Source organism: Dermacentor albipictus, chromosome 1 (genome assembly GCF_038994185.2).
Source record: "Dermacentor albipictus isolate Rhodes 1998 colony chromosome 1, USDA_Dalb.pri_finalv2, whole genome shotgun sequence".
Taxonomy (NCBI): domain Eukaryota; kingdom Metazoa; phylum Arthropoda; class Arachnida; order Ixodida; family Ixodidae; genus Dermacentor; species Dermacentor albipictus.
The window spans coordinates 251349212-251364893 of NC_091821.1; positions in this window are offsets into that span (position 1 = coordinate 251349212).

Sequence of the window (15682 nt, forward strand, 5' to 3'; positions counted from 1 at the left end):
ATAAAAATGTTTGTAACATAGCGAGCGAGCATGGTATACCGTCCGTGGGAAGACAGGCTTAGTTGGTTGCTGTTGGCTTTGTGTCTTGCTTCACTGTTGAACAGCACTTACTGATTGCACAGTAATAAGCTTTGTCAAATGGCTACAGATTACTGCTGCACTATACTAACTGTTCCAAAACGACATATTTCTGCTCCGAAAGTTTTAGAATGACATCCAAAAATTGCTCTAAATCCTAAACTGGCTAGACCACCACTGGCAGACCCACCTTTGCTATTGCTGATTGTGAGCCAGGCCTTTATGGGACGTTCTTTTGGCTCCAATGGCTCCAAAGCAGTGTTCTACTCCGGCAGCTGTTGCATATGGCGTGGCCGCAAGGGCCCTATCTTGAAAGCAATCTGCAATGAGTACAGAGTCTAGGTGCGCCGAGGGCTCATAGCTTTATGTGCATTCTGTTTTTGCTGCTTAGTTCGCATTGAAGGGAGAGGCAGCATGAAGGTCAATATGCTCGCTGCTGCTGCCGCGCTTCCTCACTCCAGTGTTTTGACAGCGAGTTTCCATGGTCATCGAGTGAGATGTGTTCATGTTTGCCTTTGACACCATGCTTGTTAATTTAGTTTGTAAATGAATGTTTACAAGTTTATGCAGCCGATAAAACTACTATCCTTATTTTTTATAGCCGTCTACTAATTTGCTATCACTATCGATGCTTCACCTTGCAATCAAAACTGCAACTTTTTTTGTGCAACTTTCATGCTTGACTCGGGCGTGAACAAGTATATGGTGTAGTTGACCACCATTTGTTTTAAGTGATTGGTTTATGACAAGTCAGAGTGTAGCAGGGTTACTATGTACGCATTGAAGGGGTCCTGTAGCACATGAAGAGATGTCCAGCCTCAATCTAACAAATTTTTCTATTTTCCTGTAATGATTTCATAGGCTAGCATGTCTATTTTATCGCAAGCTTCTAATTTCTCACTGCAGTCATATTGTGGTCTTGACTAAATGAAGTTTGTGCTCATTGCAAATGGACTTTTGCAGCCTGTGTGAGGAGGGGCCATGCAGAAATAGTGAATATGCATCACAATACAGTTGGCTAGCCATGCACTTTACATTATTAGGGCCAATACTCTGTGCTTCCCATTTGTGGTGCATTGTAGAAACACTTAGGAAACATGAGCATGACTTAGTTTTTGCCCCATCAGCTGGTGTACGTATAGCAAAGTTTGTTATGTTGGTTCGCATTTTCTCCTGTTGCTAAATCACCCATGAAAAAGCAATTCTCTGGATCAGCAAGCCAGTCAGCATCCTAGGACACAGTCCCTCAAAGTGATGTGGCTCGGCTATGCAAGGTGGGATAACCTGTGGGACAAGTTGATTGAGACTGCTTTTAATACAGTGCACATTACAACTAGCGTAATGTAGAAACGGGGGGAGCACTGTGGCCATCTTGAAGTCCAACTGCAATGAAGTTTTGGACTGAGTAAAAAGCCTAGTTTAAGAGTGTAGATATAGAGAAGCCTCTGTGCAAAATATTACGTTTGAAATACAAGCGGAAGTCTAACGAATCGCTTGCAGAAGTAACCGTCCTTGATACTGTCCTCATTACTTCTCTCCACTTTGCGGGTTTCCGCAAAACTACTACGTGAAAAAAATAAATGCCGCCATTACCACTCACTGGAAGTGATGCATGATCTAATGCGCTGATCCTTGGCATGACCTTTGTAATCTTGGGAGCCATGCTGCTATGTAGTGTAGATACCATGACTGCCGCGGTGTGCTGCAATGAGCCCTCTTCCCGTATGAGACGCTTAAGCTACCCAGCACTCTAATTAGGCTCTGTGGCTCTCCAGGTGTGGCTATGCGAGCCATCCAGAGTGCCCAGTGCCCATGGCATGCTTAAAATCTCAGACGCAGCGTGGTGGGACTTGCATCATAGCAACACTACAAGGTGCATGCATCGTATGCTTAGGTGCTGTTTAAAGACTGCTAATAATAATACTAAAAAAAAACTATACAATTACCAGCCCTGCAGCTTTGCCACATTGGTTCAGTGGTACGGACTACTCATTTATAACAAATTTAACCAAATTGAAATTTCGTTGTAGTTGGCCTTTAAAGGGGCTCTGCAATGCTCCTGAGGAAGCTTGTTGGATGGCACCACTAGCAGCATCACAATGCAGTGATGTCATGCGATGGACGTGACATCGATGTGCAGCACCTATGACCACTGGTTAAAAATGCAGTGTGTGATTTACACTTGCACAACATTGCGAATACTGTGGAAAAAAAAAAAACTATGGCATTACATTTTACAAGTATTGCCTAATTATCACACAGCCACAAGGAAGGTGTTGCAACCATGGGAACATTGAGTGAACATGCCAAGCACATGATGCGTCAACAGCCACTTGGCAGAAGCTGTTGTAACCATAGAATGGCCTCCAACTGCGTGCAACCCATTGCGGAGGCCATGATGATGCCCTCAAGAAGCTGAGTAGGCTTCACAACCATGGCACACCAACTTCCTTTACATAACGACGACGCTTTGCCACTATTGGATGTCACACTACCATGTTATGAGAGAGTGAAATGTGGCATCGTCATAAAAATTCGACATGGGGGTCACTCTCATTTTGCTTGTATATTAAATTTTCTGTGACCAATAATTTGAGTGTGTGTGCGTTATCATGATTCCTATTGCATTTAGCTGTTTGACTTGCTAAGGAAAGGTCTAGAGTAAAAATTGTGGCCTTAAAAACTTGCAGGGCCCCTTTAACCGAGCACTGGTCCATTTGAACAGTCCACTTTGCGTCATCTTCTTTGTCCTGGGCCCTAGTGAGCCTTTTCAGCTTTCATTACATTAGTCACGATATTCATCTGCACTGAACACCTAGATATGCTTCGACACCCTGTTTGTATCAAAATGCCCTTTTGGTAAATGGTAATGAGCATGTTACCTGTACAGTCTTTGCACACTTCTTGTGCTCATCAGGTACGATATATACCTGTATGTCTCTCATGCTAATACATGTGGCATATGTTGACGTGCAAAAATGCTCGTGTTGTATTGCAGCAGTAAAATCATCGCAGACCTTGCGCTTGCTCTGTTGTGTACATTGAGGCTGAAATGCGCGACACTGCTTCTCACTTTTGTAAGTACATAAAAAGCATACTTAGCTTTTGAATTATATTATTGTCCGAATTTCTCTGGAGACCTTATATCAAGGTATCCATTCATGACATGTTTGCTAGTAGGACTGTTAGGAGAAGAATGGCTGTATGTGCATGAAATATGTTTTTGTTTGTGCATATGGCATTTGTGCACATAGTTACCAGATGAAGAGAACCTTTGGTGTTATATTTTGGAACCATGTCCTAAATATAATGCATATTCCTTTTTAATTTTGAGCTTCAAAATGTGGCCCACTGAACCACCATGCAGCTGAGCTTCGTGGGAGGGCCAGCTTCTGTGAGGAAGCAAAGGTGTAAACGCTACTTTATACTACACTAACTGCAGCAGCAGTACATGGGTCTTGGCTCACCCATAATGTTAACCTATTTGCCTACTACTTTAGGCTGTTTGCTACTTTTGCAAGCCGGAGTCTACAATTATTCACTTGACGGCACTGAGGACGACATCGTTTGGAGTGCCGAGGACGCCTACAAAGCATCCAAAGAGGACAACTTCACTGGCAGTTTTTACAAGGATTCAGCTTGTGGCATTGATCAGCGAGATTTAGTAGCCGAGCTTACGGTAAATAAAGGTGTGCAATGTTCAAAGTTAAATATTTCTAAAAAATATATGGGTCAACCTATTTTCAAATTATAATTGTTTACTTCTCTCTAAGTTCGTTATATATAAATTGACCTTTATTCATGTTTGACCATTTTCAAGTAAATATGGTAATAAAGTAATATGACGTCTTGGTGCTTTATTGAACTGCAGCATGACAAAAGACAAATGACACAGGCAGATTCAACAAACAAGCACTTATCTTGCAACTCCTGCAGTACATCAATGAATCATTACCAGCTTTCGCAATTTTCAGTTCTATTGCAATGTCCTGGTATTATATCGCCTTAATGTTCGTGGGACATGCATCCTCGAATTTGAAAGACTCCTCCATAAATACATTTTACCCCTAGAAACCTACTAGTGGCAGTTTACAGAACTAGTGAGCTTCCATTATCGATTCATAGTAAAATATTCTTGCGCGCACAATTGACAAGGACACAGTGAAGGGGACACACGAGCGCTTGGTGATCGTGTGTCCCCTTCACTGTGTCCTTGTCAATTGTGCGCGCAAGAATATTTTACTATGAATTCGTACCAACTCGCCCAACTATCAGTTCTGCTACAGTTCCATTATCGAAATATTTTGTTTCGGTTGGCAACACTAGGACATAAGCACTGACGAAACATCGGTGGAGTTGTGCCATAAAGGGGCTCTTCACCACTGGCGAATTAAAGTACTTGTTTCGCAGATTTCTCTAATCAATGAAGAAAGATAATGTGTGAAATATAAAGTGCAGTGATCAAAACATTTGAAAAACAAATATAATCAACTTTCTTTTTTATATTGAAAGAAGCATTGCAGTGTACTGTGACGGAATTCTGGATCTCATTTGTCGGTGTTCAATTGAGGATGGAACTTTTAGTTCTAATAGCTGCTTGAAATTAATAAATTTGTTAATTTTGTTCTGTTGTTTTGTTTCATTTTGGATGAAAACATTCATTTTAGAAGATTATGGCTGGAAAACGGCGCAGATTTCTTGTATCAGAAACACATATACAAGATTTTATTTGATGACAGTGACTATGGATTCGCTTCAAAGCTTGACGACGAATATTTACAATTCCTAGAAGATGTTGACAATGTTGGTGCAGAGATTGACGCAGAGAAGTGAAAACATTCAAAGCCACCATAAGAACGAAAGAGGGAAGGTAGCCAATAATTTTGCAATTTCTGCTTCGCAAAACTATACGTGCAGTCAAAGGGTCATCGAATGGAATAAGAACATGCAGAACTAAGCTATTCACAGCTGATTCTGGCGCGCAACATGGGGAAATAAAGTGCAATCCCAACTGCAATTAACCGGCGGATCTTGTTGCACTAGAAATATTTGCTGCTGTTGTGAAATTATAGAGCTTCAAAAAATGCTTGTAAAAGAAAGCACTTGATATGCTGAGCAGAATGGCAACATCTTCATAAGGTTGGCAGAAGAAATGAAGGCATTTCTAGGTGTCAACCTCCTGATTTGCTATTGTGTCCTGTCAGCTGAAAGAAGGCAACCTGTGAAGTGGACCGATAGTCAAAAATGAAGTGCTACATTCGAATGTTGTTTGAATTCCTGGACATTGTGGTAAACAGCGCCTACACAATGTCAAACTACAAGCTGCCCAGCCCTCTATACCTGCGCTGACCTTGCTGCAGTTTTGTAAAGAAGTAGCAGGGGTTTTTACTCGAAATTTTTGAAGCAAGAATGGAGCACAAGTCTTGGGAAAATATGCAAGCACGTAATGTGCACAAGAAAAGAAGTCCCTGCATGCCTAATTGCAAAAGCACCCACTCAAAAAACGTGTGCGAATTATGCTCTCTGAAACCTAGAAAACTACACATTTATCTGCTGCAACATTTGCAATGTTCACTTGTGCTCCCCACCGCAAGAAATTGTTTCATGGAATTTCAAGGAGGAAGCAGCTAACAAGCCCACATAAATGTTAGGATTCCCTTAAGGTAGAGGTAGATTCTGGGGTTTTGCATGCTGAAACTATGATCTGATTAGGGGACACGCCATAGTGGGGGACTCCGAATTAATTTTGACCTCCTTGGGTTCTCCAACACGCACCCAATGCACGGCACACAGGTGTTTTTGCATTTCACCCCCATCGAAATGCAGCTGCGGCAGCCGGGATTTGATCCCGCAACTTCGTGCCTAGCAGCGTATAGCCAAAGCCACTAAGCAACCACGGCAGGTTCCCTTAAGAGGAAGCTTTAGCTCGGGTGCTCCTATCTAAATGCATGTCATCATCATCATCAGCTTATTTTATGTCCACTGCAGGACGAAGGCCTCTCCCTGCGATCACCAATTACCTCTTTGTTGCGCCAACCAATTCAAACTAGTGCCTGTGAATTTCTTAATTTCATCACCCCACCTAGTCTTCTGCCGTCCTCGACTGCGCTTTTTTCTCTTGGCACCCATTCTGTAAACCAAATGGTCCCCCGGTTATCTTGGTCCCCCGGTAATGCATAGGCATTACATGGCCTGCCCAGCTCCATTTTTTCTCCGAATGTCAATTAGAATATTGGCTATCCCCATTTGCTCTCCGATTCACACCACCCTCTTCCTGTCTCTTAATGTTAATCCTAACATTCTTCGTTCCATCGCACTTTGCACGGTCCTTAGCTTGTTCTTGGGCTTCTTTGTCAACCTCCAAGTTTCTGCCCCATATGTTAGCACCAGTAGAATGCATTGATTGTACACCTTTCTTTTCAATGATAGTGGTATGCTTCCAGTCAGGATCTGGCAATGTCTGCTGTATGCACTCCAACCCATTTTTATTCGTCTGTAAATTTCCTTCTCATGATCAGGGTCCCCCGTGAGCTATTGACCTAGGCGAATGTACTCCTTCAGACTCTAGAGGCTGACTGGCAATCCTGAACTCTTGTTCCCTTGCCACCTGGATATTGATCATTATCTTTGTCTTCTGCATATTAATCTTCAACCCCATGCTTATACTCTCTGTTCAGATCCTCAGTCATTTGTTGTAACTCATCCCCAGTGTTGCTGAACAGGACAATATAATTCATCTGCAAATCTAAGGTTGCCGAGATATTCGCCATTGATCCTTACTCCTAAGCCTTCCCAGTTTAATAGCTTGAATACTTCTTCCAAGCATATGGTGAATAACATTAGAGAGATTGTGTCTCCTTGTCTGACCACTTTCTTTATAGGTATCTTCCTATTTTTCCTGTGGAGAATTGAGGTAGCTGTGGAATCTCTGTAGATTCTTTCCAAGATATTTACGTAAGTGTCCTGTACTCCTTGCTTATGTAATGCTTCTATGACTGCTGGTACCTCTACTGAAATGCCTTTTCGTAATCTATGAAAGCCATATAAAGAGGTTGATTGTACTCTGTAGATTTCTTGATTACCTGATTGATGAAATGGATCCATTGTAGAGTATCCCTTCCTGAAGCCAGCATGTTCTCTTGGTTGACTGAAGTGTTGCTGTTATTTTATTGGAAATTATTTTGTTTAATATTTTATACAATATTGGAAGTAAGGTAATGCGCCTATAATTTTTAAATTCTTTAATGTCTCCATTTTAGTGAATTAGTATAATGTTGACATTCTTTCAGTTCTCTGGAACCCTTGAAGTTGATAGGCAGTTTGTATTCCGCTAGTTTTTCAAGCATTATGTACCCACCATCTTTGATTAAATACACGTAAAATGAGAATTTGTTTTTCTCAACAACCACTGCACCAAATTTGATGAGGTTTGTTGCATTTAAAAGAAAAAGTTCAAATCCAGTGACTGTTAGTAATTTCCAATTCTTGATATAGGTCAATCTCTAAATTAAAAATAGGGAAGAGTTGCAAATTTTCAGAAAACGAAACTATCAAGTTTACCACTCTAACTCGGCAATGAAAAACGATACTGCAATTCTGTGAACTGCATCCAATAGTACATCTAAAGCAGACAAAATTGATATGTTACACATGAATCTCAGTAAATTTAGTAACATAAAAATACAGCTTTTGGAGAACCCTTGTACACAACATAATGAATTCATGCAAGATATAAATTGATATGTCAAATTTGTCCGCTTTGAATGATATCATCATCATCATCAGCCTGGTTACGCCCACTGCAGGGCAAAGGCCTCTCCCATACTTCTCCAACAACCCCGGTCATGTACTAACTGTGGCCATGCCGTCCCTGCAAACTTCTTAATCTCATCCTCCCACCTAACTTTCTGCCACCCCCTGCTACGCTTCCCTTCCCTTGGAATCCAGTCCGTAACCCTTAATGACCATCGGTTATCTTCCCTCCTCATTACATGTCCTGCCCATGCCCATTTCTTTTCCTTGATTTCAACTAAGATGTCATTAACTCGCGTTTGTTCCTTCACCCAATCTGCTCTTTTCTTATCCCTTAACGTTACACCTATCATTCTTCTTTCCATAGCTCGTTGCGTCGTCCTCAATTTGAGTAGAACCCTTTTCGTAAGCCTCCAGGTTTCTGCCCCATAGGTGAGTACTGGTAAGACACAGCTGTTATACACTTTTCTCTTGAGGGATAATGGCAACCTGCTGTTCATGATCTGAGAATGCCTGCCAAACGCACCCCAGCCCATTCTTATTTTTCTGATTATTTCCGTCTCATGATCCGGATCCGCCGTCACTACCTGCCCTAAGTAGATGTATTCCCTTACAACTTCCAGTGCCTCGCTGCCTATTGTAAATTGCTGTTCTCTTCCGAGACTGTTAAACATTACTTTAGTTTTCTGCAGATTCATTTTTAGACCCACTCTTCTGCTTTGCCTCTCCAGGTCAGTGAGCATGCATTGCAATTGGTCCCCTGAGTTACTAAGCAAGGCAATATCATCAGCGAATCGCAAGTTACTAAGGTATTCTCCATTAACTTTTATCCCCAATTCTTCCCAATCCAGGTTTCTGAATACCTCCTGTAAACACGCTGTGAATAGCATTGGAGATATCGTATCTCCCTGCCTGACGCCTTTCTTTATTGGGATTTTGTTGCTTGCTTTATGGAGGACTACGGTGGCTGTGGAGCCGCTATAGATATCTTTCAGTATTTTTGCATACGGTTCGTCTACACCCTGATTCCGTAATGCCTCCATGACTGTTGAGGTTTCGACAGAATCAAACGCTTTTTCGTAATCAATGAAAGCTATATATAAGGGTTGGTTATATTCCGCACATTTCTCTATCACCTGATTGATAGTGTGAATATGATCTATTGTTGAGTAGCCTTTACAGAATCCTGCTTGGTCCTTTGCTTGACAGAAATCTAAGGTGCTCCTGATTCTATTTGCGATTACCTTAGTAAATAGTTTGTACGCAACGGACAGTAAGCTGATCGGCCTATAATTTTTCAAGTCTTTGGCGTCCCCTTTCTTATGGATTAGGATTATGTTAGCGTTCTTCCAAGATTCCGGTACACTCGAGGTCATGAGGCATTGCGTATACAGGGTGGCCAGTTTCTCTAGAACAATCTGTCCACCATCCTTCAACAAATCTGCTGTTACCTGATCCTCCCCAGCTGCCTTCCCCCTTTGCATATCTCCCAAGGCTTTCTTTACTTCTTCCGGCGTTACCTCTGGGATTTCGAGTTCGTCTAGACTATTTTCTCTTCCATTATCGTCGTGGTTGCCACTGGTACTGTATAAATCTCTATAGAACTCCTCAGCCACTTGAACTATCTCATCCATAGTAGTAATGATATTGCCGGCTTTGTCTCTTAATGCATACATCTGATTTTTGCCAATTCCTAGTTTCTTCTTCACTGTTTTTAGGCTTCCTGAGAGCATGTTCAATTCTATCCATATTATACTTCCTTATGTCAGCTGTCTTACGCTTGTTGATTAACTTCGAAAGTTCTGCCAGTTCTATTCTTGCTGTAGGGTTAGATGCTTTCATACATTGGCGTTTCTTGATCAGATCTTTCGTCTCCTGCGATAGTTTGCTGGTATCCTGCCTAACGGAGTTACCACCGACTTCCATTGCACACTCCTTAATGATGCCCACAATATTGTCGTTCATTGCTTCAACACTAAGGTCCTCTTCATGAGTTAAAGCCGAATACCTGTTCTGTAGCTTGATCCGTAGTGGCTGCTAATGAGGCGATATGGAAAATGATCCGAGAGAAAGGCTTCGAAGTTGTCGAAGTAAACAGGGAAGTGAGAAGGTGTGGTGGTTTTAAACGAGACGGGATCCACTTCAATTACAGACTGGCACGAGAAGTGGGCTGGCGACTTGGTGGTCGCGCTGTAGCTTTTTTACGGGGCCCGCGTTCACTCAGGAGGCTAGAGTAGGTAGTAATGAAGAAGGTCCCCTAGGGGAACCTAGCTCAGAACAGCATCACCGTCGATAATAGAAACAGGAGGAGAGCAAAAAGAGAGCTCGCCATGCAATAGGCTACATAAACATGCAGGGCGGCAGAAGAAAGGAAAAGTGGGCAGAGATTGAGGAGCAGTTAAATAGCGAACAAATAGGGGTGTATGCGGTTACAGAAACACCTTTTAGAGACTCAGAAGAGCCGCCAGTGATTGAGAATTATGTTTGGGAAGGGTGCATCAGAACTAAGTCGGAAAGAAAGGGAGGGGGAGTCGGAATGCTCATCCATTAGGGAGCCAAACGGAAAACAGTAAATTCACAATGTCAAGAGTATCTTTGGTTATCAGGTACAATGAGTGAGAAAAGAACTTGGCTGGGCGTTACGTATTTGTGGGCCGGAAATAATTGCACAGAGAAGAATAAAGAGTTAGTGGAATGCATAAGCGCTGATATTAAGGGTTTCGGGAATAGGGCTGAAATAGTCCTATTAGGTGACATGAATGCCCACATACAGGATTTAGATGGCTATACCGACAAGAACGGGAAGTCAATGCAAGACCTTTGTGAGCAACATAACCTCGTTATCGTGAATACAGGGCCTAAGTGTGAAGGGCAGATCATGTGGGAAGTGGGAAACCGGCAATTGACCATTGATTACTGTCTGATGACATAAGGAATTCATAATAAGTTGAGAGAAATGGTCATTGATGAGGAAGGGTATAGCACCATAGGGAGTGACCATAAATGCATCATTTTGAATATGGGATATGTAGTTGGGAATGAGAGCAAGGAGCAAAAATTGCCGGTCCAAATTTGAACGCTGAACAAGTAGCAAATATAGTCACTAGAGTCGAGGAAGAACTTGGCAAATGGCCAAATAAAGAGTGGGAATATAATGAGCTTCCAAGTGTAACAACGACAGAAATACGGAAATAGAAACAACATGTTCGTTGGAAAGGAAAAAAGAAACCGAAAAGCTGGTGGAACAGGGAGATACGAGAAGCGATCGCCGAATGACAGAAAGCATCTCGAGAGCACAGGCTGCCAAAGAAGGCGCAGTTACCGTAGGATGAAGTAACCAGTGAACGGGAAATATACCGGGAGAAAAAGTCTATGGTTCAAATACTGGTGCAAGCAAAATTAAAAGGTGAAAGTGAACGTTGGTTGTCAGAAATACGTGAGAAAAAGAAGGCCGCACCTAGAATATTTTGGAACCACGTACATAAAATGATTAGGCAGGAAGTCAACAACAATACAACAACAAATCCTAGACGAAGATGAAAACAGACTGGAAGGGGAAGCGGCAATAAATTACATCCGAAAAATAACAGCCAAATCTTTCCAAGGCAATGACGAGGTTGTAATTGAAGAAAAAAAGAGCATGAAAGAGACCCAAATGGGAAAGGAGCTGGTGGTGACAAATTTCAACTGGAAGAAAGCGGAAGAGAACATTTCTAAGCGCACAGCCACAGGGCTAGACGACGTTCCCGTTAGGCTGATTAATGAACTAGGACCAAAAAGTAAGGAAGCCCTGGTGAAAGCAGTGGAAAAAACTTTAAAAGATAGACGAATACCAGACATTTGGCGACAAACTAAGATGAATTTAATTTATAAAGGTAAGGGGGAGAAAGATAGAATTCATTCGTATAGAGCGTTTACAGGCTATACAGGCTAGCAATTCAGGCAATCAAATTAAAGCTTCAAGCATGGGCAGGGAATAATGACATTTCGGGAGAACTTGAGAATGGCTTCAGAATAGGTAGGCGTTTAGATGATAACTTATTTGTTTTTACTGAGTGTATTGAAATATCAAAAGTAGAAAGCAGACCGTTATATGTGGCCTCTTTAGACATTACAGGAGCCTATGACAACGTAGACCGCAACATTTTGTGGGATATTCTGGAAGGGGAAGGTCTATAGGGTGACGATTGTCTACAGCTTTTGAGAGAGATTTATCTTGAAAATGCCGTTTGCGTTGAATGGGACTAGAAGACGTTTGCCCTGCCTGAGTAGCCGATTGAGTTAGACCCATTCCCTCGGCGTTTTGGTAAGTGCCCACTACCTCGCCTTTTTTTATATCTTTGTGCACACTGCCTCATTGTCGTTAGGGCCCACTTTCAGGCACACATGAGGCCAGTGTAAGTTCATCCCATTTGCAGTGGGCATCGCGTGTTTGAATCGCGTAAGTAGACCAGGGCCACGAGATTATAGGATTCTCGCATAGTGAAGGCGTCACACCGGCGGTGCTGTCGCTGTCACGGGTTTACTGGAAGTATATTTGATATAGTTTACTGAGGTATCGTTCGTCTCTACGAGAGAGGGCTTCACAGGCAGTATAAAAAATGGGTTATACGTAGCGTTCTTAAACGAGAGACCTTGGCTAGTTTACAGTCAAGCACATGAGGAAGCTGCAATTGTTCGGGGCAACCAGAGACCACACTCAATACCTTGAAGGCATGCTCCCCCTGTGATTTTGTCGAGATGCAGGTGCCACCCTGAAGCTTATGCTTTCTTGATTAATTTGCTACTTGTGACATATTTCATGATTACAAATACGAGATGCTACTGTGGCACGGTATTTAATATATCTTAGCTACGATCCTCCCAAAGTGCCCGTGTTCGAGCATGCGCAGGACTACTCATAGCGTTGTTTCTTTGATTTGGTCCCGGGAAACAGTAACTGATGATTACGATACTCGGAATTGTGAAATTTGATTGTATCGCGATTGACAGCGGTCGCCAGAGACCCGCTGCAAACGGTATGCTAGAGTCGGGTGGCTTCCGCTTCGCCACCGTCGCGTTCGCGCCGCGCTCGCCGCACTAGTTTTTCACGAGCGCTGTTATTCGACGCTTGAGAGTCATGCTTCCCTCGCCCTCTTTCTTCGACGCAAGCTAGCAGCGACGCAAGCTAGCAGCGGCGCAAGCTAGCAGCGGCGCAAGCTAGCAGCGGCGCGCGCCGACGGTGGCAGCGCCGCGATAGCGGAGCGCAGCTGCTCCGCGGCCGTTCACAGCGGGTTCAAGTTTTGTGACCAAGACTGTACGTCACTCAAGTACTACCGATTGTTGCACGGAACGAGCAAACGATTGAATATTTATACGTGCAAGAATAAGAATCTACTGCAAAACCGTCAGAAATATTTTATGCTGCTTTTCACAGTAAAATACATCAACTTAAATTAATAAAGCACGTTTCACGCTATAGCTTCGACGTGTATTTGCTGCCCTCAAATATCGGCAACACCGGGGAGACGTCGCTCGAAATCGTCGCTCGCATGGGGTACGCAAATCGCATACAAACACACTTGGTTATGTTGAGGTTCTAAATACATGGTGTTCCATGGACAAGAGGCTATGGAAAGTTAAATATTTATATCTAGAATTTCATTATATTGAAATTACTTGTACCGATGTTTAACTGTATGCTATGCAATGGCACTTAGGGCAGAATTAAGGTACATGGCACTAGTGAATCTCTGTATAGTACAGTTAAACAAGAAATAAGAAAAATGTGAAAGGTGAAGTTCAACTAAGATATGCAAGAAATTACAAGATGCACAGAGGAAAAAAAATACTGGTTTAGGAATTTAAACTACGTGCTCTTTTCTACGGCGTGAAGGAATGCCAATTATGTAGGATACTTGGTTGAAACCGACACCTTGTTTCAATGGCCACACAACTAGCATGTAATATACGCTCGTATGCTATAGAATTGCTGGAATCTGCATGAACTCCATTGCTGTGTAAAATACATGCTCCAAACTGGTGCACATGCTGTGCCACATCTTTAGTGGACTGGGAATGGTACGATGATCAACGACTGGGTTTCGAGCCACCGGCTTCAGGCGACGTGGTGTCACGTGCGGTGGTGGGGAGGTAAGAGAGGTGAAACACTAGGCTCGGCATCACTCGGGACTCGGAAAAACCATTGACAGTCACTCTACCACAGCCGCACAGTCACTGCTCCTGCTCTGCCATTCTAGTACAATCGATTTCATAATTTTCATCCCACTCCTGTCAAACTCCTGAAAATGATTAATCAAACAGGTTTAATTAAGTCGATTAAATGAAAGGTGGACATCAATGAAGATTAATTGTTTTGCGGGATACTTATAAGCGATTAATTATTGATCGATATATTACGATATTACCAACCCTAGCACATTGCACGAGGAGAGGTCCGAGTTGTGGCAAGACAAACGTTGCTGCTGCTTCAGGACTACGAACCAAGTAATAACAGCTCCAGCATCTGCCAGTTCCTGGCCAAAATGAACATCGCCATTCTGAAACAGCCCACTTAACTCCTTGACCTTGCCCCCAGCGACTTTTACAGCGGAGCTGTTATACGCTAGGTTCTGGCAGTTTTTGTGTTTGGGCAAAAATTATGGCGGCCACCCGAGAGCTAAAAGAGCCAAAGCATAAAGCAGGAGTGTATCGCCGGGTATGCATCCTTCCTCCATGCGGGTGTGCCCAAGGAGGTTAAAGAAAAACTGCTGGAGTGGAAACTATGCCACGAAGGTGAAGCTGCAAAGGAGGCCACAATAAAACAAACGATAAAAATTGTTAAGAAGTGCTTTTTGCGCACTTCCAATGTGTTAATCAACGTCCTTCGTTAATCATGGCTTATTTTACCAGACAGTTATGTGCACCTCTGTATTACTGATTTTAGTGTGACATCTGAATGTCCTGGCATATTGTATTGGGGAGAACATCAATATTCTGAAGTTGCCGTTTTCATTGGGAACAGCCAGCTTTTATTTTCTAAATAGCCTAGCATTAACAGAGCCAAATCACTCAATCTGTAAGCGGACCCGACAAGGCTATATTTCAGGTGAAGAAGGGCAAGCATTGGCTTCACCTTTTGTGGTGAAAAGCTACGGGAGCCTCCACCCCAGCTGTTTTTCTTTAACCTCCTTGGGTATGCCCCAGCTGTGTTTGACCATGAGAAGTGTCGGAGCGTATTATGATAAAAGAAATATTGTAATGAAATAAAGTAGAACCAAACTAGACACTATTTAGTATGGATTGCCGTTTGACGTCACGGGCTCTATAGGCAAACCATAGGTGTCCTGTGGGCAAACCAGGTAACATTATCTCAGTTTCGTTCCACCCGTGCAATCGCTGGGCCGTGTGCGGTGAGGACTTCAAAAGAACAGCGCGCCTATGAAGAACACCATCATGAACAGATGCAGAAATGTGCGCGGCGATGGCAAGCGGTATGTACAGACGAAGATCGTGCCGCAAACACCTAACGTATGCACCTGATTGCATAACCCCAACCCATACCGACTCCACTCCCATCGTAATTGTCGGTGATTTCAACATAGACTTGGACATACGGAAAGTGGTTCATGACATTTCTCTTGGAAGGAGTTGGCGTTTAATGCTGCACAAATTTCAGTGTGCCCACGACGTGTCATTAGTCATGTATAGACCTCGCATTTGCCAGGAACCTTTCCAGTGTTGCCACAGAGCCACTGGCCGTCATGTCATAGTGATAATAAAGCGAGTGCCACCTTGGTGACCAAATAACAAATAAAAAAAGCAAGCAAAAGAAAGTTAAAAATCAGAAAAGCATCGAGTATGCAAAAAAAAT